General features: G+C 40.7%; 1 protein-coding gene and 1 long non-coding RNA gene across 3 annotated transcripts in view; one reads left to right on the top strand and one right to left on the bottom strand.

The window, feature by feature from the left end:
• EPHB1 (EPH receptor B1) overlaps positions 1–25,075 on the bottom strand; it is a 223,915-nt gene that overhangs the window by 136,659 nt on the left and 62,181 nt on the right. The window lies entirely within an intron of this gene.
• On the top strand, positions 7,326–24,755 carry LOC140120674 (uncharacterized). The gene is made up of 3 exons (XR_011853939.1): positions 7,326–7,375; positions 7,472–8,186; positions 24,103–24,755. It is a non-coding gene; the product is annotated as an uncharacterized lncRNA (long non-coding RNA).

Raw genomic sequence — 25,075 nt, 5'->3', positions numbered from 1 at the left:
CTACGCTTTATCGATTTAGTTCCACACAATATAACCCACAATGAATGCGATTTTCATGTCATTAACCAATCTACATTTTATTTTCACAGTTTGATAAAATCACTTTTTTTTTCACCGCCAACCTGAACATAAAAATTGCCGTATTGTTCCTTTGGCAAATTCTACTTCTCCCTTTCGGGTGTTCCACCTCATCGGCGCCGGACATATCTTTTGTTAGCCAAGCGAGGGTGATCATAACACATAGCGGTAAATAACAGACTGGTAAATATGGGAGCGACTTTCACTTATAGCCATTCTCTGACGACGGGGTTAAGAGGTGTAATATGTCACGCTGTGCTCTCAGTTTTCTTGTGCACACACAATTACGCCTCCTTATGACTCATGTTTATGTGTCATCCAAAATGTCAACCCGAGAAGTAGAACAATGAGTTCTGTGATTTACTTTTCTGTGATAGCGTTGCCTAAGACGTGCCAATCTGTTTTCCATCCGACCTGCCCAGAGATTACATAACATAATGTATCGTAATATACATGGTATAATGATAAGGGGATTATACCGGGCATTTATCGCAAGTTTCTGAGGTAAAAGTGTTTTAGTTGCCCATGGAAACCAATCAGAACTCAGCTTTGATATTATAAACAGCTGTGGGAAAATGAAAACTGAGCTCTGATTGGTTGCCATGAACAACTAGAACCGTTTTGCTCTCAGACTCTTCTGAGAAATCTCCCCCATGACTACTTTATTCTAAAAAAACAGTCTAGTATTTCAGGGGTATAGAAGTGGATGGAGTAGAGATGTAATTTCACACAAAACCTGTGGACTGTTTTTAAAAAGCTACCTTTTATGTAGCTCTGTACAACCCCTCTAAATTTGAAGATATCTAAGTACCCTGTTCTATTGGATTCTGAGCTCCTAGTGTTTACTACTAGTTTAGGATCTATAGAGTTTTAGTCTTTACATCAAGATATTTCCCATAAACCATTGCAGCATTAATCACTGCATAAAAAAAACCTAACATGTACAGTAAGATCTTCTGTTTGACATTCAGTTTATCTACCAATCTTTCTATTTACCTATTCATTGGTTCATCCTTAAAGGGGTTGTCCGCTTTCAGCAAATAATGCATAGTCATCCAATTTGCCAATGTGTTTCTATATAAATTCCTCACAGTTTTCTAGATTTCTGCTTGCTGTCCTGCTATAGTCCTGCTTCATATTTCCCCCCTCTACTCCCTGTCGGCATTGCTGAATGTGTCAGGATTCAAGGGACTATTTTGGCCAATCATTGGCCTCCTCCAGCTAAAGAAAATCACTTGTGACATGAAAGAAAGTGACAACTCATGGTCTGAGGAGGCCACTGAAAACGCATCCTCGAACCAAATTATCTGAAGATCTGTACCTTACAATACCTCCCAATATTTTATCCAAAAGTGAGCAATGACTGGACAGAATCAAAGGGACAGCCCCCCCAATGGTAACACCCAGTTGGCTAACTACTTGTAACTGTATAGACGGAAAAACAGAGGTGCATCTATCTATCTATCTATCTATCTCATATCTATCTCATATCTATCTCTAATATCTATCTATCTACAGCATCTTTCTATCTCATATATTTATGAGAGATGGATATCTCATATCTGATGAGTATACTAGCTTCTGCGCTGTGCCAGCATAATGAATATATGGCATTATACAACACATCAGGTAGTGTATCTATTCCTAGGCCCAGCAGGACATCTGTGATTTATTATCTCTTATTAATAGTGAAGTTCATAAATGGTTTATTACTATAAGAACCCGGCCATCCTAGAGCCTTGTAAATCTACCTTCATCCAACTCGTAGAAATTACATTAATTGAATATTTCACAATGTCCCAGCAATGAATAATTTACCTGATTAACCGTGATTGAGAGAGAAAATGTTTTCTAGAAACCTGTCACGTTTTTTTGTCTGATGGCGAGAAAACACACAAAAAAAGCCAAGTCTCAGAGAGGGGCAGGGTCCGCTGTAAATATGGGCCGTAATATTTTATTATTCAATCACAGGTGGCAGGCAGGCTCAGTTACAGGAGGTCACCGCAGAGCACTGGCGGGGGACTATGGACGCGGGCAATGGCTGAGTTATGGCTTCCATCATGGATGCTGAGGATCAGAGAATTATGGTTCAGTGACTCCTATTTCATTACTACTCTGCACATCACTAACTCCACTCTCCTCTCATAACTACAGATGTAACATAATGCTCCAATAATGACCATATTATAAGTACATCTCTGTCTTCACATCCGATTCTACAAAGAAACATCTCTAAGCTCTGAGGTTTAAATGGGTTGGTCACCCTTTTACATAAGTTGTCCATGTGCCATTACTGCCTTAATAATAACCCCTGAATGTTCATAAAGTGATTTAGCATCAAGTGATTTAGCAGTCCAGATACTTAATTTTGTGCCGTAGGCAGATTCTTTGTTTTACATGTCTGAAAAGAAGGCGCTGTAGCAGGAGAGTTATGACTCAACATGCTTCCTTCACCTCCCATCTCCCTATGGCATAGGAGGCAAAAGTAAATATACATGAAGAGACATGTCTGATGGAACGCATTAATTTAAAAGTGGCCATTTTTTATGTTTTTGTTTAATTTACGTTATTTTATTCTTAAAAAATAAATATTTCCAATTTTGCCCTTAAGATATTCTCTGGATTCAGTTTCTATCTTAAACAGCCACACACAACTACAAAAACAGAAATATATGGCACCAGTTTAATTACTGCAAATTGTTTATGAGTTCTCTCCGTGTTTGCGTGGGTTTCCTCCGGGTCCTCCGGTTTCCTCCCACATTCCAAAAACATACTGCTAGGTTGATTAGATTGTAAGCCCCATTGGGGACAGGGACTGATTTGGCAAGCTCTGTGCAGCGCTGCATAATCTGTGTGCGCTATATAAATAAAGAAATTATTATTATTCATTCCAGGATTATTATTTTTTTATTATGAATATTAATCTATATCCAATAAATGAATTATTTTTAACCATTTTCAATATATGGCAAGTGCTCTTTTTCTCTGTTTGGTATATTTTGGCTTAACCAGCCATAGTCTGATGAGACTACTGGTTTTGTCACTTGATAAGACTTCAGTCCACTTCAGCTTTCAACTTTTTTTGCATGGGGGAGATTCACCCTTAATGAAACCCATGCAACAGTTTGGGGCCTAAAAGATCAGTGGTACCCCACATAGTAACAAAGCCATGTGTGTCAATAGGAAAATAAAAGTTTTGGTGGGATTGGCCAGAAGCAAGATGCTGATCCACATCCTTACTGCATGTTTCAATCTGTATCGGCGCCCTGTGGATGCCAATACGGTTTAAAGCAATAGCAGACTAGGAAGCAATAGGCATATTAATGGCAGAGGGATTTATAGAAAATATACAGGCGGTCCCCTACTTAAGAACACTCAACTTACATATGACCCCTAGTTACAAACAGACCTCTGGATATTGGTAATTTACTTTACTTTAGTTCCAGGCTACAATAAACAGCTATAACAGTTATCACAGGTGTCTGTAATGAAGCTTTAGTGTTAATCCTGGTTCTTATGACAATCCAACATTTTTAAAATCCAATTGTCACAGAGACCAAAAAAGTTGTGGCTGGGATTACAATGATAAAATATACAGTTCCGACTTACATACAAATTCAACTTAAGAACAAACCTACAGACCCTTTCTTGAATGTAACCCGGGGACTGCCTGTACATGCGTTTTACATACTCAATGATATGAAAACATATCACTTTGAACATGATGTCTGATCTTTAGGCATCATCATATAGTATATATAAGTAGATAGAGCAAAGTAGAATAGTATATTGCTTTTCATCATAGAGGGATGTGGAGGCGCCTGTCTTTGTATGATGTCTATCATGTACATCGCTGTAAGCTATACATACTATAGCACCCATCATTTTATATTCTGCGGTGGAAACCACAGACCATGATCTGATTGATTCCTAAGTGTTATGTGACTAAATATTAATGGTGTTTTCTCAGGTTCCAGCTCTTTGTGTGAGAATTTCTTGATTTTGGGAGCGGTCCAATAAAGCTATTTCGCTAGTTCCCAGAGTTCATAATAAGTTGTAGAAGAAAAGTTGTGCCAAATCTGCTCAAAAAGAAACTGATATGGTGGTTGGCATCCAAGGCAAAGGTGTGTACATGACAGGTGCACCCGGTCACACGACATTTACTTATCGTATTGTGGGAACAAAGTTAAAAATGCATCATGGGAGAATAGAGTCTGTGATGTGGCATATGCTGGGGTATGTATGTGCTTCCATATGACACCAATATACACAGGATTTTAGCGCTTAGAAATGTTGCCTTAGTATTGTTGAATCTGGGCTCATCTTCTCCTGCTCTATAACATGCTGCCTGCAGACAGGACACTACGTACAGTCTGCTCAGCTCCTGCCACTCTATAACATACTGCTTGCAGATAGGACTCCGTATACTATCTGCTCAGCTTCTCCTACTATATAACATGCTGCCTGCAGATAGGACACTATGTACAATCTTCTGAGCTCCTACTGCTCTATAACATGCTGCCTGCAGGTAGGACACTATGTACAATCTACTCACCTCCCTCTGCTCTATAATATGCTGCCTGCAGATAGGACACTATGTACAATCCACTCAGCTCCCTTCGTTCTATAACATGCTGCCTGCAGATAGGACACTATATACAATCTGTTCTGCTCCTCCTACTCTATAACATTCTGCCGATGGATTGCAATTCATTTTCAATATCACAGTTTCACATAAAGTAAGCTAGGGAAGATAAAGCAAGGCTTTGTGATTAAAATCAATAAAATCAATAAATGGTTAAATTCTAACAATTTTACATTTTCATGTGTGTATTAAAAGCCCATCGGGCACACACTAATCCTAATGGGCCCATATAGCCCCCTCCATTGTCAGCGAGGGAGTGCTGCAGGTCTGTGGCTATGTGTAGATATTCCTATAGCGCTATTGTTCAGAATGGATGACGGCTGCAGAAAAGCGCCGTCTCCTCCCTTCTCTTTCTTCTCTCTCTCCCCCAGGGTTCCCCCATTTCTGGGCACTGTTGGGATGGGGGGGCTTTCATGCATCTTCCCATTTTCTCTGTGTAACTCTGCAGTTTCCTTTATCTGTGCTGCTGAGCAGAACTATAATACACAGGGGATTAGTGTAAGCAACATTTACCTGTCACACAGCTCTGCTCCTGCATGACAAATGAGAGGTTTTACACTGCCGCCTGTTTATCTCCAGCATTTCTTCAGTGTCTGTAGATGTCGGCTCCCTCCACCCCTTCCTTCCATTATCTAGCCTTCTTTCTACTAGCCCCGGGATTACATGACTGCATTAGAGTGCTAGCTCATCAAACCAGTGGAAATGAACATATGTTACCATTATGTGATATTCATGCTGGGATTGCAGAAGCCAGAGGCACTCTGCTATGAAATATTTGGCTATTTTTTTAATTCTTTTTGTATTCCTCGTGATGTGTCAATCTTAGATCCCTACAATGTGCCATTCCTCTAATAGACCGGAGTCCTTGCTCCCACCAGCAAGGGTTCAAACAGAGGCCCACCGTAGAATCCTCTGAGACTCTGGTGGGCCAGTCCCACATTGAATGTTCTGTCTATGTACAAAAAGAGCTGAGCATGTGCTCAACCTTACCGTGTATTTGCAATTCTGACATATGTGATGTTCTGGACAATCTGTTGCCGAATTATAGGAATTTTTTTTCCGATGATAAGAAAATCATTGACTGACAACATGTAGTAATTATTTGGGTCCTGATCATGTACAATAATGATGTTATTGGTGTCCCCCAGCATCGCACATTAGGTTATCTTCCTGAGAACACCATTAATTATGAAGATATTAGAAACAATGGCTGCTCTCGCCATTTGTCTTGCCTGTCACAGGCAGCTTGGCCTTTTCTCAAGCGCAGTTGTCTGGGGTCAAATAGAAAAGCTAATACAGTCTTACAGAAGCCGCTTGTTTGAAGCCGGAATATGAAGACAGATCAATGACGACAGGTCATTTACCCGAAACACACAAAGATATCACACTCACTTCACAGCCGTGTGCGCTGCGGAGCCGGGTGATTCTAGGACAGAGGAGAAACTACATAAGGATGAATAGAAGCCATTTATAAATGAAACGGCAGCACATAACAAGTCACATGTTCTACATGTTTTATAAACCCTGGTGAACACCCGTCAGTGTCGCTGTATGTGATGTAGAATCAGAGGCCCTGGTGGGGGCACCGTTACAAGATTTTATATAGCCATTGATTGATGGTCCCTTTAAGAGGGCGTGGCTTAGCAGAGGCGTGCAGATTCTATGGAAAGAATTTTGACACAAAGTCAAGCAAATAGACTAGTGATGGGAAGTCCGGATCTTTTTAGTGATCTAGGCACCGCTCATTAAAAAGAGCCGGCTCTTCTAGCTCCTGAATGGCTCCCTATTAAATGTATAATAAGGAGCCTCAATCCATGGGCTCACTGCAGGGAGCCGACTCCCATCATTCCAAGAGAAGAGCCGGATCTTATAGGCTACAATAGACTAGTCAGTCAAGACAAACTGATCATTCAGCCTCAGCCACTGTGATAAACGTTCATACTCTCTAGCCAGGTGGAAGATAGAGGCGTGGTGAATGCTCCTCATCCCTCCCCTCCATAAAAAGCCATAGACCTCTGTGGGGGCCATGATCTGACCACAGCCCCCCACAACAGTTGTATGCATGAGTCGTAAATTGGACTGGTAAATTAATTGCCGCTTATTCCAAATATTCTCAGCCTGTTGATATATATCCAATTTCCTATGTTACTGTGGAACTTCAGATTTTTAGCTTGAAGATCCAGGAGGGGTCACGGGACCTACTTCATCCAATGAATGGTCTCCTTGTACCAGGAAGTTCCCTGGAAAACGGCCATAACTTCCCCTATCCAAGGAGGCCATTCATTGGATGAAGCAGATATAGGTCTGAAAACTATAATTGCATGAACCGGGAGATAGAGTAAGGTACATATGTGCTCTTTTATTTCCCACCCAGACTGGCTCTGTAAGGGAGGGAAAGCAGATTATGATGCCCATGTAGAGGTGGGCTAGTATGGCAACAAATTTGCATCAGCAATAAGTCCAAAAATGGGAATAAAGTGCATACATAAAAAAGATGAATCCACAGACTCATTCAGAGATATTACAATTACAACTGGCAGCAATCCATAGAACCTAGAACTTAGAACCTTACATTTCCACCATAGGAATTTTGTGCTCATACTATGGATTCCCAGAATCCGAGTCACAGGGTCAACCCTCCCAGCTCTACCAGTACGTCTGGGACTTCCCTACTGTTTGCTGACACTTTCTTCTTTCTGGTAATTAAGCACATTTTGTTAATCATTGCTTTCCTAATGATCGTTGCAGGAAGTCGAGCACTCCTCTTGGTGACAGCTGCAGGTGATGCTGGGAAATGACAGGCACATATTACAAGAGATTCTGGATAACTGTACACAGTGGAAATGTTCCAGTGACACAAATGAACGGAGGAAGAGGTCACAGGGTGTCAGGCGTCACCGCTACGAGATGAGGGAGCGGGCGAGCGGACTGTCACACTCAGCATATTTCTTGTAATAGAAGTGAGAGAATAGCAGTAGATAGTCCGAGCTTTCGGGGCACCGTGCCCACTTTGTCATCCATATTACAAATGAAAAGAGCGCACAATGTCTTTTACCCTGGTGTCATTCTTAGGTTTGAAATTCTCTGATGATTAATTTCTTAGGATTTTTCTGTATTTCAATGCAGTTGGAGATCATTTTTTTGACAAAATGTTTCAGAGACATATCCTTCAAACATAAGATGCGGTCTACTTGTAACCTGCACTAGAAGGTGGATATTGCATCCTGTCATTATATTGTATGGAACATTGTGCAGTGACCTCCCATGCTCCATCTAGTGGTGGCAGCAGACAGCCAGTAACTTATCATCACTTATTTGTGCGGGCTTGCCAGGTAGAAATCATAGAAAATTGCATAACATGGTAGTCTGGCAGTATTTGCAGGAGTTGCTACATGAGTTTGGAGGACAGGTTAAAGGGACACTGTCACCAGACCAGCTTTTACACCGCTATCATCAACCTCAGGTATTGTGAAATATCATTTCTATCTTTTTATCATTTAAAATGCATTTACCTAAAAGAACAAATCACCTCCAAAGTCATATGTAACATGTTGTTTTTTGAAATGCATCCAAAGCAAAGCCCAACCCCTGGGACTACCGCAGGATTTTTTCAGGATGCAAGAGTAAGTTATAACACACAATTATATTGTAATGCAAATGCTTAGAAAAGGCAGAGAGGCATTTTTGCACTGCAGGCGTCATGGGTTTTTACAATCTGTCATTAGTGAAAAATGCGGTCCCTGGTGATAGGTTATAAACAGTTGGGAATGGAAGCTACAGAAAAAAGATGTCTATGTATTTAAATGGCTGTATCTCCGGTTCAGTTTATCACAGAACCACAATCTTGATCCAATGAGGAGATTCACATCTTTAATATGATAGAGGCACTCAAAGTGACGCTCCCCTCTCTTGTGACTCAACTCAGGCAAAAAGTGACTCTTTTCATTTGCATATGATTTTGAAGGTGATTTTCACAGGAAAACGGACAACATCTCACACAAGAGGGAATTTTAGAAAGTTAATTTCATACCCAACCATAGGGGGGTAATATTTTCATGGGGTAAAATCTGGAGACAGGTTCCAGTTAAATATGGCACTTGAATAATATTAAAAAATATTGGTAGGTATAGTCAAGCTGATCATACACATTAGATAGATATTGGGTAGATGAGCTCTACCTTGAAAATATTAGACGATCATGTCTCTTACTCTTATGTGTATAGTTAGCTTTATTGTGAGGTAATAAGAGAAACACTAAAAATCCCATTGTCATAGATTACCAGTGAATATATTACCGTCAAAGCAATCTAACTCCCAGCTCTGGGAACCTGGCTCGCTTTGTAAATTGACCATATTGCATCTAATATATCATTCACATTACTTAATTAACACAACTGTGTCCCTCCTTACCTTTACCATCAGTACTTCCTAGCAAAACACATCATTCAGCCTAATATAAGAGCGGAGAGAAATATCTGCAATTAAACGGCACAAGAATATTTAATTGGGCCCCTGGGAGTGAAATAGCTAAAAAAGATACCAAAGTGGTGATTTCTAGTTTTATCCTAATGACACAACAGCAGATTCAGGCTTCCCGTGACAGCCCTTCATGTAGAGGCTGTGCTGAAAGACCAATGAATCCGCTATCTCACAATTACATCAAAGCGCCATCATATCCGAAGCGGCTGCAATTTGTACAGGTGAAAGAATAAGACTGTGTAATAATGTTATGGAAAACATGTAACACCTACAGTACAGTATCGACAGGCCAATTTGTATTAACAAAAATTAAAAAAGCTGAAAAAATGTAAAAAATTTGGGTATTTTTGTCCACAATGGGAAAGTTGCTCCCCTAACCTCAAAGACCATTGACTTGATTGTAAAGAAAAATATTCCAGCAAGCAATTTATTGAGTGAATCAGTCTTTTAGGCTATGTCCAGAACATCATGGAAAAGTTTATCCAATGAGAAAGTGGTCATGTAGTAGTTAAAGAAGACCAGAATTATAAGAAATTGATTGCCACCATCAAACTTGTATCAACACAGAGGGGAGCATTTACTTACCCGGTCCTGTCGCGATCCCGCGGTGCGTTGTCCGACGTGGATTCAGGTGCTGCCGGGATTCACTAAGGTCGTGCGCCCGATATCCAGTAGGTGTCGCCGGAGTTCACCTGCTTCTTCTCGGTGCATGTAAGTGCTTGCTCTTGCAACACATTTCGTTTTTTAAATTCCACGGTTTTTCCGAATCCATTGGGTTGTCCGAAGGCCACGGCCCCCGATTTATGTCGCGTGAAAGCCGTCGCGATTGCACCAAAATCCGATCCCATACGCCAGTATCCCGGCGTACTTCCGCGCAAAACAGAAAATTTCGGTTAACCCGACGAAAGTGCGGCCGTGGAGCCCTTAGTAAATGAGCCCCAGAGGTTCTCCTTACATTCTCATGCGGGTTGATAACAATTGGATCCAGCCAGTAGTGGACTATAATATAGGCAATTCGGGCAGGGCCCAAGTCTTTTAGGGCACCCATGCCATCCAAACTAGCTACCAGATTTTATACTAAAAAGGGTCTTCGTCCAAGAAACTCTCATACATCTGTTCCTACTCTCAATAAACATGTACACAGAAGCCATTTCAGATCCTTTGAAGGTCCTCCAAAAGTTCTGAAACCACAGATTAAAATCAGAAGGGACACATCCTCTATTCCCTTTGATTCTAATACCATATGTAGGAACCAGACTTGTAGGGGCTATAATATTCATACAGCCCAAGGCCCATGGCAGTATTTAAACCACCCCAGCACCTTCAGCAATACGTTCACCACTATGGACAACATGTGAAAATGTTGTGGAACAAAGGGAACGTTCTTGGAGCTTTCCGTAATAATAACTTATTGAATATATGTTTGAATCTATTGACATGTGAGTCCATGACCACATTCTCATTGAAAAATCTTGACCCGATATGGTAGCTATTGTGATTGCAGCCATTTTCTGGGCAAGGCCTGAAAGATAGGCCCCGTCACCCAATTACTATATTATTCAGATTATGTACGTCATTTTGTCTTTTGTTTCTGAAATAAAAGGTTGTCCTCAGACTTTTGCCTCATCCTGTAGAATAGAGTAGAATCCTGTGAGACAATTCACACATTTGCCCCCATGTCTCCACTCATTGGTGTACCAAATGGTCCTGCATTCTAACGTGGTCTCATATTCCAAAACCGCCAGGGAAGGGAAATCGCTGTCAGCTCTCACACATCAACCACTGCTGTTAAAGATCTGCAGCAGACTATAGAGCAAACACGTTCAGATTTGGAAATCTCAACAATTGTCACGAATCCAGATATCAGCGTCTGGTAAAGTGGTGTCTACAACATAACCATCTACACGACAGCATTGCAAGAAAATGATACAGTCCTTGTCTACAAATAAAACAGAAATATAACCCCTGGTGGGGATGTTCCACCATATTACATACAAATAATAGCTTTTAAAGCTGAGAGTTTACTACAGTGTATCCGGTCCTTGCTATCTCTATGGCCTAAATACACCAGAAGATATCTTTCTACTGCTGTAATAAATAAGAATAAGCTGTGAAACTACCATATAACATATCCAGTGGGGGATTATATTTCTTGTTTCCAGTTTTAGAAAGTATTTTTGGGACAAAGATGAAGCCAGTGTGATACATCTAGAGCAATTTTAGACTGTCTAGTTAACATGGGAAATTTTTGTAGCCTCAGAATTCTGGTGTCAGGTATTTTCATCTTATTCCATTTTTACACCAATTGCTCCATGTTTATAAAGTCAGGAGGAAGGTGGTCTTGGTTATCCTCTCAGATGTCTGAACAACAGATTCAAGAAAAGCGATTTCTATAAAAAACTGCAAAACGCGTCCCACTCTTACTCCAATGGAACCGTCATAGACAATGGTGTAACATTAAAAGTCTTTATATCACTTGAAAGTACATTTTTGGAGATGGTTCTAGTTTATTTTGCACGTCTGATCCAAAATTATCCTAAAAAGGTACAGGCTTTTACAAATAGTCCCATCTAGTAAATGGGCAGTAGGCCGATCCACAGGGGACCCTAGGTCAAAACCTAGTAGTAGGTTTTGGGGTCTCTAAACTGCCAGCAGGTCTTCATGCAGTTGGGATTCAGGGTCCAAAACATTTTTACCTTATTTGGGTCAGTGGCTCTATCCATGAAATTCCATGTGGTAAAGTACTGAAGCCGAATCCCAATGACTTTAGCATCTGGAATTTTGTGAATGTGACCACTGACCCAGGTAAGATAAATGGTTAGGGATGCTTGAGGGGACGCTGGTGGTTTAGGGGTGCTTAACCCATTGACAGATCCCCTTTAAGTTCTGACCCAGTTTCACCCATGGATCAGCCCCCTGACTATACCAGATGGTGCCACTTACTTTTTAGGGTTTGTGAAAGCCATTTTGGGGTTAGGATACTTCTTTTCACTGCAGATGTGCCATTGTGCACCGCCTGTTATACAGATTGGCACAAATGATGGCAATGCAGGCAGAAAAACTAACCTTAAAAATGTTGCCTTATTATTTTACAGTAGTCAACTCTTGCAGAGGATTAGTAAGTTCCTTCAAGCTTCCACTTTTATAAAAACTATCCTTGCCTGTATTAACCACTCACAGCACAGTTTTTATTTTTCACGCACACCAAAAGAAACGAAAATTGGTTGACTATTAGACAGCGTTCAGACATCTGTGCTGTTGTCTATCCTTAGAAACCAATACAAAAAATAGCCCATTGTTTCCTTTTATTCGGCGTCCTTTATATAAGCCCTAATTTTCCTCTGTGTTTTCCCAACCTCCAAGGTCATTGTGCCATTGTGTCACTATAAAAGCTTGGTAGGCGGCTGGGTCTTACTTGCTGTTATCTCCTGCTCCTTTTCTCTCATGGCTACGGGTAGCAGGGCACCACGCTGCCAGTGCCAGCTAATGCTAAGCACGCTAGTTTTTGTTTCCAGGGCAGTGAATAGTGGCGGCTATTGGGACTGAGGATGGAAGGCTACGGCGATAACACCTGCACCGCTTTCATGTGATCCAGCAGTTGTATCCACATACAATATATCAAGCTGCGGCTCTACGTACAGACATTTCACCTTTAGACAACTTACATTTACATGACATCCTGCCACCAGAGATTTTGCTTTGTCCTTCTGCAGCAATTGGGATCCCACTGTCATTTTGTAAGGGAAGTTTAGAAAATGAAAGCAGCGCCTGGCACAAAGCCATCAGCAAGCCTAATAGTTCTTTTTTCTCATGTTGAGTCTATGTATGATGTGTTATTCTGGATGCCTCTTATTAAACGTATTAATAGGATTGTGTGGGAACTTCTGGTTGCATACAGTATACCCATATTTTACTTAAGCTGCATTTTCGCTGACGTATGCTTGCACGGCTACAGTTTGGTGGGCATATATCCGGCGCCATGGAGAAGAGGACGAGTGGCCTTTCCCCTCTCCATAGCAATGCATGGCATGCAGACCTTAACATGGGAAAAGATAGGACACGGTACGGTGCCGCGCGTGTACAGCACCGTATCGCTTTGTGCGGCCTTTGCCGTCTATGGCAAAAACCTAAAACCTACGTTTTCCTACAGTCGAGTGAATGCGGCTTTATGCTTTATGATCATGGCAAATACGAATAAAGACACATGAAACCCATATGGCTTTACATTACCAATCTGTACATTGCCATACAGTGAGTCTAGACAAAGCAATGTTTGAAGGGCTGCATTTCATTGTACTATGGCTAGTTTTTCCAAGGACCCGTTAAAAATCTGCAATCCATAGAGGTACTATGAGGGGCCAAAAGATTACAATGGATCCACACAACACAGGATGGACAGGTGAACAAAAAGGACCTCTTTTAGTTGTTGGGTCTTACAGGCTACCTGTACAAGAACATATGTAATAAAGGACTCATAGGGGGAAATTTATAATTGTTCTAGTTGCCCATGGAAACCAATCAGTGCTCAGCCTTAATTTTATAAACAGCTGTGGGAAAATGAAAGCTGAGCTCTGATTGGTTGCCATGGGCAACTAGAACAGTTCTGCTCTTAGAGACTTATGATAAATCTCCCCTATAGTCCATTGTTTGCAGCCCTTGTGCAATTGTGATGTGAGGTCTACTCCTGCACCAATAACAATAGAAAAACTGTCTGAGAATCAAAAAGGGGTAGAAAAAGAACCTGATCTTTAATTTGAGGCCAATTATCAGTATTGTCTGAAAGAAAAACTGTTCTAGCTGCCCATGGCAACCATTCAGGCTTAGCTTTACCTTTATAAACTATTGTGGGAATATGAGAGTTGAGCTCTTATTGGTTGCCATGAACAGTTTTGCATTAAATCTCCCCATTTAAGGTTTGTGTGAATGTAACCCAAGAGATGTCAGTCAAGGGGGCCATTACTTTATAGGAACTAAATAACATTTTTAAAAAGTCAGTCAAAAAAGGGGGGAAAAAATCACAGGCTAAGAAATGGCTCCATTACAGGAGACTCCTTTTTCACATGTACCAATGTGGAAAATGGAAGAAATAAAGGCAAAATCTGGATGTCTGTGGGCTTGGCCACTGCTATGGAGGGTGCCTATGCCAACAAACAACCCAGTGGGTCATAGTGTTTAGGAGAGATGAAAGAAATAGGAAGAGAGAAGTAAATCATTCAAGATTTAATTAATAGAAGACTTGCAAAATTTATTTTAAAAATTCAGTTCTGGGGCCAATTGGTCAAACCAATGTTACTCCAATTGTTCAGGTATATAACCCCTCTAGTTCTAATTAAAACACAGATTTTTTTGATAAAAAGGTCCTCTCTTGTTTTTTTCATTTTCTACATTATTTTTAATGACTGCAATTATGAACCTAATGAAATAATGTGTATAAAATTAACAAAATGAGGTGGAGCCTTATCATTTAAAAAAATAAATCTGTGTTTTAGAGGATAGAGGGGGTGGAATACCTATCTCCAGGACTATTGGAGCCTCATCGGTTCATCTGAAACTCATCTGCACATGTACTGTATATTACGCCTATATGATGTGTGGATATCGTGGTATGTCCAGTTAGGATTTTTATGAATTTGTGATTATTGCCTAAGGAAAGAATTTTCTATTTGAAAATATTTAGGTAAAAAATATATTTATATATTAAAATGTATTATAAAATTTTCTTCTACGCCCATCGCCCAATTGTGAATCCTCTCAAAAGTTGTGTGAAAGGCTGTGTGAAAATGGAGCTCTCCTTTAAGCCAGAGAAAAATATATTAAATATAGCATTATATATAAAATTTTCAAACAATAAGTACTGAAGAATGAGAAAACAATGTGCCCATTTTGGTGACGGATAGCCAGTAATACACAAACTATGAGGCCCCTTGGCTATTACAATCACCAGCTCAGGATGGATGATATTCTATATGCAGCGTGCATCATATTGAGGAGGAAACCACCTTTACAAGTATAATTGCTCCGCTATTTGTTTTATGATATTGACAAGAAACCGAGGCTGGAAAAAAAATCAATGCCTCACATGTAATTGTTTTTTAGCTGTATACTTTATATGCTTGGGTACAAAGGCAGCAAAAAGCTCAGGAGGAATGGCCTCTGCTCAGATCGAAGGGAAGAGTCAACACCTCCAGATCTGGTAATGTTGGCGGATGCGCTTTGCGCCAGGTTAGTGCCGGCATTGCCTGGATAATCCATGCAGGAGTTGCGGGCCGCATAGACAAAGATGTTGCCAGTCATTATTGCATCAATCATTCTGTAGAAACGGTCAAGGGCTCGTGTAAAATGACATCGCTCGCCTGGTTAATGAGGGACTGACGACAAAATGCAGAGGAGACTCATCAATCAGGCCGACCAGGAAAAATTACTCAGTGAGATTCCTGCGTCGCCTCCGTAGGCGAAATCACCCATTCACTCTATAATTAATAAGACTTTTTAGCCTCAATTATTAATAATTAATGCCTTAGTGGGATTAGGGACTGATCAGTATGCCCCGCTCTTGGACACTGTACTATGCAACAGAGCTCACTATTGGTCTACTTGAAAATAAGGTACCGGGGTATTATGGTTTGTATGAACATGATCCAAAAATGTCTCCACTTATACATCTACCACCAGGATGAAGGATTGTAAACCAAGTACAGTTACATGCTCATGTGGCAGGATGTGCTCTTCTTTTAGCTTCTTATGTTCATGTTTTTACAAAAAAAAGTCTTTAAAAATTATGCAAGCCTAAGGGGTTCATTTGCATCAGTCTTGGGGAAGCGACACATGCAGGATATCATGTACACGATCTTAGTGAATTCCGAGGACGGGGTAAGTAAATGTGCCCCAATAATGGAGCGTTAAGGAGGGAGGCCACGACAAGTGGGCATATGGTGTGGGTCCTCTACTCTCTGTGTCCTCCATGTGCATCTAAATGGGTCTCTGAATGACAAGCCCTACGTGTGCAGTAAAGGATGGTGTTACTAATTACCACCTGGAATGTTTTACCTGTGTAAGGTAACCCATGCCTAAACATAGTAATAAATGACTTCACACATGGCCAAACTCCTGGATCATAAATTACCAAATGTTAAAGAGGACCTGTCACCTCTACTGACTATATATCAATTTTAACAATTACTTGAATGCCTCATTTAAGAATTCTGGAAGATCTCAGCATTCTGCAAGAATCAGACGTGAATCAGTCTTGACAGTTAGGGGTGTGTTCCGGCACAGTCTGGTATTGTCCTATCAGTGAGAACAGTACCTGACAGGTAGGGACACACCTTTTTTACCGTTTGACAAGAAGAATGGTAACACCTGGTTGCCAATTTTTTGTCATACATGTCAAGCTCTGAAACATAACCGTTTGTGTTAGAGAAATCTGCTATAGCTTGGTATGCCCATGTTTTTATGAAGAAAACATTTTCAAAATTATGTAAATGAGCCTAAGGGGCCCCGGGCTCCATTAAAATCTATTGAACCCAGAGCCCCTCATTTGCATAATGTTTTAAGTCTTTTTTCCCCCAAATCAAGGGCATAATAAGCTAATAGAAAAAAAGGATCCTGCTAGAGGGGGCACACACTGGCAAGTAATTGTGCTTAGTTTACTATCCTTAATATTGATGTTAGATTTCCTTTAATTCACACAGGACCGGTAGACTGCTGCTCGATAATGGGGATAATGGGAAGCGGAGGCTACAATTTTAGAGCAATGTGTTTATATCCAGAATAGTAATAAGTGGGCACAAGTATATTTCAATAGAGAAAAGTCCCTTGTTACCGTGAACAATCAGGCGTTACATTTCCAGCCGTGCTCATCGTAATATTGTGCGAATACTGCCGCAGCCATATACAATGATCCAGATGTGTGCATGTCCTTGCATGCAAAGCACCCCATTAAGCGAAAGACTGTTCGTTTTTGCTCCATCTGTATTTGTGCAGCCCTAAATGATGGAATATACAGGCCTTAATTCAATATAATGTAGATTGTATTAGAATAAATGTAGAGAAATGCCGGAGCGTTCTGTCCAGAATGCACAGGAGACGGGGAACAGCGAGATGAGCTGACACAGATGCCTGGGTTTTTGGCAGACTTTCCTTCATGAATGTCTTCCTTTAATTCCAAGAGCCTTTGTTACAACCATCTGTTCCCTTCCCCTAATTAGGACGAGGACAGAAAGCGGCGCTTACAATCACACCAGTGTGAAGTGCTGGGAGGCAGCGTAATGTGGTGCCTGGCCCTGGAGTTACTATTCCTTGTGTAAACAGTAATCTGGTAATAGATTACTGATAACTGATAGGTAATTACCAGGAAATTCACTCTTATACAAAAAGCCCTTCTCCACCATGCCAACGGCTCAGGTTAGACAGGGCCAAAAACATTTGTCCTTTGGACTTAATCAACACACAGTAATGCAACTGGTGAAATCTGTGAAGAACAGCAATTCCTAATCTTTTATTCAGGCTACAGACTGATCAAGAGGGGTTATTATTATCTAAATACTTCTCCAGGGGCTTCTACTGCTGTGTAGCCACTGGGATTCCAATGATATGTGGCGGAGTGAATGGAATTTAATGGGTTTCTCTCAAGGGAGTTTTCTTTCTTAAAAGGGGTTTTCCCATGAAAAAAAGTTTCAAATTTTAACTCCCTAGGCTGGCGATTGTAAGATTCCAAAGTGTGGGCGGGGACACTTTAAGAAGACACTTCATAATCCCTCTGTGCTATGAGATACTGTGTGCTGACAATGTGCTTAGATTATCAGGGTACAGGTTTATCTACACTTTTATTTAGCTTCTGAACATTCTATTAGTATCTTACACATAGATAAAAAAGATATGAGAGATGATGAGATACATTATATGTATATAAAACACAATGACTCACTTCAGCCCTGCTATATCTGAGCTATAACAATCACTATGAGCTCTGCTATTACTCCTGCCCATTCTATAAAGGTCTTATCTTATTTGTAGCTTTAGTCTCCTTGGGATGTTGCTTGCTGACAAGAAATGCCTGTGTGTGAACTCCTTCTGGAATGCAGGAGGGAGGGGTTGATGCAGAGATCACACTGCAGCAAGCAGGTAGGAGAAGTTATTCTCGAGAAGAATCTGACATGCCCAACCCAAAGTCAGAAAATTTACGGTTGGATCCCGGGGCAACTGAAATTGTATACACCAAGACTGATAGAGACAGGTTGGAATTATATCTGTGAAATGCTGTATTTTTGTTAATAACTGTGAATTATAGAATGTGCTATTTTGTTAGCCTAAATATATTTAAGAAACTTGTCTTTGTGGCAATACCCTTTTAATGTTGCTTTGCTGAGCACATTTCAACATTTAGGCTGGGTTCACAAAAGATAACTCCCCCCTTCCCCCTATCCTCCCATCCTGATTTCCATCTAGAAATCACTGTATGTCTCTCTAGGTAAGAGAATCAAGAGTCTCAATATTAAATAAGTGTCTTTCATTAAAACAAGTTTTTATAGAGATGAGCAATGTTTAAAGGAACACTCCAAGTAAAGATAATTCATTGCATAATGCATGGTGCAGGGTCAGAAAGGAGGTGCATGACTCACTGTTATTGTATTCCTAGAACCTAGAGTCCTGCTCCTCCCTTCAGGTACTGCACAAAGCGTAATCCAATGGACCAGCTGTGACTGGAGCGTTCCTTTAACTTGATTCCTAACAACACAATGAAAGTCATGATGTTCAGTTAGAGTTTGCTGCCACTGTGTAGGCAAAACTAGAATTCTCTGTATCTGTATAGTAGTCATGATCTGGATCCACATCTATTGTGGGACTACAACTGTCTCTATCTAGAATTTTCCATAAGTATAGTAGGTTCTCAGAGGAGGGTGTGGTAATTTCAAATTCTGCTGTGGGTGTATATTTATATCCTATTTTTGGCTTGTTTGTGCCAATATATTGTGATATTTTGAACTTAGTAGGGAAAGTGGATAATGTTAACATGCACCAGAATAGATTATGGAGTGGCCTTTGATGAAGTATTAGACTGAGACATAAAAATTGGGTTGTAAATTTCTGGTAACAGTTGGAAATTTTTCAAAGAATTTTTTTCTGGAGACTATCTATCTCCATGGGACTACCAAACCTACATTTAGTAGGATGAAACCATAGCAATAAAATTTTGTTAATGTCCATTCTGTGGGTTAACACCCAGCCTTGGCTTTCACGGCCCCATGGGTTTGCTAACTATCTGAGCCACAAAGCTCAGAGCAGGTCCTATTCCTGCCCATTTGGAGGTTTTGTCAGTCTTTATTGCAGTCGTCATATGATGAACCTCACACTTTGATGAAATAGGACCATTGTTGGTGGCCTGTGATATGCACATGTTCATGTGTATAAGGCCTAGACTCAAATATTACCCATGATAGGGTCAGGTATAAAAAAAACCTTAAACTGTAATGGTAATTTTGGATGGAAAACATCCAACCATTACTGTCTATGTCTAAGAAGAGGCTACACATGTTTCTTAGTTATGCCGGTCCCTTTAAATGTGTCACAACGTGTGTCTCTAGGTAGAGCACGTGTCTGCTGGTCTACATATGTCTCTACGAGCAGTACGAGTCCTCCCATCTGCATGTGTCTCTAGATGGAGCATGTGTCTCGGGGTCTGCATGTGCTTGTTCTTGGCAGCGGCTTCAGTCTATCTGATGTTCTTCCTCCCTCCTCCCTCATTTGAGCATCAACAAACAAGCTTCAGAGCACTTGATTCAAGGCCATTTCTGTGGTAACTTTTGTATTGCAGCTGCTTTTCAATCACTTCACATGTATAGTCTGCGTAGAATCCTTCTCGCACTCACGACTGTCACCTCCTGGTCATCTAGTCATCCATGAATTGCCATCTTTAATAAACAGTGTTTTGTTTTCTGCTTCTGAAGGTCTTTATTTGCTAGAAATAGTCTTTCTATACTTTCAAGTGTCCATTGTTTCAAGGTATTACCAGAGCTACAATATTATCAGAAAATGAATTATTCCTGGGCACCTGCTTGAATATGATATCATTGCTATAATATAGTATGTTTTATCTGTATGCCAATATGGGAGAAGGGACAAACTTCATACATATTGTCAAAAATTTGACACAAAAAGTAGATCTTCTCCTGTGCGGACTGAGTCATACACACCAGCTAATATTTAAGTTGGATTCACACACTTAGAGGGGTGTTCCAGGACTTAGAAATTGGTGACCTACCCTATCATTAGTGTTAGATGACTGGCAACCAACCATATCAGCTAATAATATCTACTGAAAGAAGTGTGGTCCAATATGTAGCACCCACTAGTGTTTATCCTAAGAATTGTGAAAAGTTGGATCCCATCATAGCAAAGCCAGTGCTATGGAGATGTGTCTTGATCATGGTAGTCACTTGATCACTCTGTATCTCCCGCAGCACTGATTCTTATGTCCACATTACACCTCCCTCCTAGCCATCCACTAGTATTAGGTTGTGCTTGGATGACTTCTTTGCTTTCGTCTTCCCTCTGGATTTTCTCAAGAGCATATATCGCCTTGGAATGTGATTAATCCACCAGTGAAACGTTCTCTCTCCAGGGATGTCCATGGAGGTCACTGGGTCATTCATTAACATTTATGAGACAGGTGATGACTCAGAAGAACCAGTTTACCCAAAGTCACGTTCCTTATTATCCCCAGATGTATCCTACCCAAGAATAGGGGGAGATATGCAAGTAATGATTAACTGGAGGAGGCCAGTCTTTAGCGAAGAAGTAGCTGGAATAGTGCTAGGGTTAAAGGAATGATGTGAGTGAATTACTACCTTTTCTATGTATCTAAGCAAAATCTCCAGCCACCTCCTGCTACACAGAGGTTAATTGTACAGTTCCTTGGTGAAACTACCCATTATATTTAAGTGGGGTGCCCTCATAGGGGAAAAAAACATCAAAGGTATTGCTTGGGTTTATTTTTTTTTTCACTATTAGCTCAATTTGGTGTAAAAATATAGAAGATCCTATACTTTCCATGGCCCTTCAGTCACTGCCGGCCTGTGTTGGTAAACATAGGCTCAGCAGTAATGGGAGGTGCTATGCTGGATCGGAGGTCAAGTATAGGTGTAAAACTATAGAAGAACCTACACCTACCTCAACCATTACACCTGGTCCAGCTCGGCTCCTCCAGTCACTGCCTACCTATGTTGGTAAACATTGGCAGAGTGGTAATGGGAGGTGCCATGCTGGGGGTAAGGTATAAGTTCTTTAATATTATTTCATCATCTGGGGCCAAGAGTAATAAAATGTCTTAATACAGACACAACTTTAAAGGGAGTCTATAACAGTAATCTGGCCAACCCCTTAAATGGAGAACATTCACTTTAAATACCTTAGCTTACATGTCCGTTATACCCAGGTACAGGTCCCATAGACTCCTATTGTTCATGTAAGTGCCCCATAAGTGTTCTCAGTATCCATAGGGTTATAAATGTGTAGCAGACGTCACGACTGCTGTCAGTCTTATTTCACTTTACAACAGTTCGGCAGGTAAACTGTGAACATTGCGGAGTGAAACACTAAGTAATATAAAACAATTATACTAATGATCCAGACACACTTGACAGTAATGGGAGGTATCGGAGTACGGAATCAATTTACATCAATCAAGGGGCATTGCTTCAGGAAGGAAATAAATCTCTTGATGCCAGCATTTGCATATATAATGGACAGGAAAAGGTAGGATTTTTTTTCTTAAAAAAAGGTTGTATAAACTTGTTAAATATTCCCAATATAATATTACTAGACAGCAGTTTAATATAGAACAAAAAGAAAGGTGCCCTATGGAGGAACTTGTCTTTTACACTCAAAAGGCTCATTACACCCATCACATTCCCTAGGATGGGTGATCAATATCATTTCAGTTTGTGTTTGACACGCTGCACCTCTGTCAATCTATCTGTTTGAGGAAACCACAGCAATATTAAGAGTTCACATGGCAGCTTTATAGTCTATCAAGCACAGCGCCATTATTGTACAGTGGCTGTTTTTGGGTATTGCACTTGAATTTGACTAATATGATATCTAACTGTAGTGTTGTAACTGGTCAAACAGCTGTGTGATGGGGATGCAAGGTGTGGGACCACCAGCAATTAGATATTGATCACTTCTCCTGAGGACAGGCAATTGTTAAATAAGTACTAGAATAGCCCTTTAAGTTTTTCTAAACAGAGACGTTGGTGAAAGCTCTACTTTTAAGTCCTCACTTTTATCATAATGTAAATTGAATAATGTATGAAGGGACATAGATAGAAGAGGCTAACGGAGCATGCGTGACCAAATACTGGTCCCTAATAATGGGATTTAGGGTTAGGTGAACCCTTAACAGAAATCCAAGGACGGCTCGGCATTGTGAATCTGATAGGAAGCACCTTCCAGACAGCCCATGACATTGCACCTGACAAAAGGAAATCATGCCGGCTTCTATTCACAGCTCCGAGACTATACAGGAAAATCCCAACATAAAAAGAACAAACAATGTTTTGGGGATAATTATCAGTGTTTACTTCTATCATGAAACGCGTCGCGAGGAGATCTGACGCTCGGCAGATTGCCACCAGCCTCTCAACATAAACAAAGATTTGCATTAAAAACAAATAAAATTCCAAGCACAAAAACAATAGGAAAATGTTATTTTTCTTTTTGGTGACTTTTCAGCAGATGCACTTTCCATTCTGGGTCATGTTCTTCTTTCAAAAAGTGAAAAAAGTAGGGAAGCAAATAAACCTTTAATGGGGTCATCGACTGTAGGAAATCCCTTGTTGTTGGACAGATTCACCAACATTCACCAGCTGTAACCTGTGGAGAGCATGTTTATAAGTTCCCTGCAGCGCCTCCACAGGGAAAATGAGGTAATACACAGTATTAGTATTAATTTAAATCAATGCGCAGTCAATTTAATGTTGGCTTTAAGATGTTCTTAAAACTAATTGCTGGGACACACAGTGATCAGAAAAATAAAGACAATGGCCACATGTGAATGGACCAGCTTAGATGGTATAGAGCATGGTCACATGTGGAATACCACCACTCCATGAACAGGGTACCCCTTTCAAGTCTGCACTAATATTGTTTGGGTCCAAAAAGCAATACCACTCTCTTATAACTAATTCAGTTTAAAATACTAACCAAAAACTATCCACAACTTGTCCCATCCGTATAATTCTGATCTAAATACCCAATACCATCACACGTATAATCTCCAATCCTCACAAGACCTTCAGCTTCACACTATTACCATGCACTCTTCTCACAACCTTCTCCATTACTTCTCTGATACATCCCCCATACTTTGGCTCCCTCTATCAAAATTGTGTCAGGCTGTCCCCCACCTTCAACTGTAACCCGAAAACCCACCTATTAAGAATTGTTTACGAAACACAATAACCCCACTGCTATTCTCCTTCACCCTTGTGTCTCCATCAACCCTCCAATATAGACCGTGAGCCCTCATGGGCAGGGTTCACCTTCCACTTGTTTCAGATCTCTGTAGGTTTTGTATTTTGTACTTGTTCTCTTCTTCATGTAAAGTATGTGAACCCCTTATTGAAAGTACAGCACTAGGGAACTAACTCTGCTCTATAACTAAATAATTATCATCATCAGACTATGGATGGGTATCATTGGTGAGAGAACCCCCTTTTGATGGAAGAAGAATACAGGGGCTTAATGTTGATGTAATTTGTGGAGGACGCATTCTTCCACCAGGCTTGGTCCCATGACATGATCTGCTGTCCAACTTACTTCCTCTCTACCCATCAGCCTTTTAATTTCCCCTTTGGTCCCATCTCACTAATCCTTATTCTCATCTATCTTTCCTTTTCCAGCGCCACCTCAGCATGACCCAGTGTGAGCAAGTGGTGTTAGGACCAGCTCAAGCGAAGAAAACCAATCCATTTATCATAATCCCATCAGAAAAGACACTGAAAATAACGCAGACCCATGCCAAGGAAACGGCTACCGAGGAGAAGCCTGGAGACGCAGAGAGCAAGGAGACACATACCAAAAATGTTACTAAACAAAAGGAGAATTAGGAGACTTTAAATAAAGGAATGAAAGAGATCTTATACAAGGAAGAAATGAGGGAGAAAACGCTCATTTGGGGGATGGGAGATTCCCAAATATCCCTAATCCCTTCTTCAGGGTGACACAAAGAAAGACAGAGAAAAAGAGCATTGGAGCAGTAAACAACTATTATAGCCGTCCCCTGTTCAGAGAGCTGAGAGACAGATTGTGTGACATAAGGCCTGGATTTTAATGGTTAAAGCTTTTGGTTTGCACCAATGACACTGTAACAAATAAGGGGAATACATTTACCATAATTAGTCTCTATTTACCCATCACTGACATGTTATGTAGGGTTGTACCACAACATGTATGCTCAGTCTCTAGGCCAGTGAGCCCAGAGCCCTGTTTCCAATAATTATAAAGACAGAAAAAAAAATTGGGGGGCCACAGTTAGTCCTATATCCACCCTCAGGTCCCTTGTCCACAAATGTTTTTTCGTCCAAAAGACAGAACGTCTTATGACCCCTTATGCTGCCTGAGGCAAGAGGCTCAACTTGCCACATGGATGGTGTACTCCTGCTACTAGGATTAACTTAGTGAAGAAGTCAAAAGATATTCCATATGTGTAACATTGGGGCACATTTACTTATAGTGTCCCCGGAGTTCACAGAAAGGGTCATTGACTGATTCCAATGCACTGTGCCACGATTCACTAAGATCATGCGCCCAATATCCTGCATGTGTTGCTTCCCCGCTCAGGTCTGACAGAGTTCAACATCTTCTTCCTGGTGC

The sequence above is a fragment of the Engystomops pustulosus genome, chromosome 3 (assembly GCF_040894005.1).
Source record: "Engystomops pustulosus chromosome 3, aEngPut4.maternal, whole genome shotgun sequence".
Lineage (NCBI taxonomy): Eukaryota > Metazoa > Chordata > Amphibia > Anura > Leptodactylidae > Engystomops > Engystomops pustulosus.
This window is presented reverse-complemented; position numbering and strand designations above follow the sequence as displayed.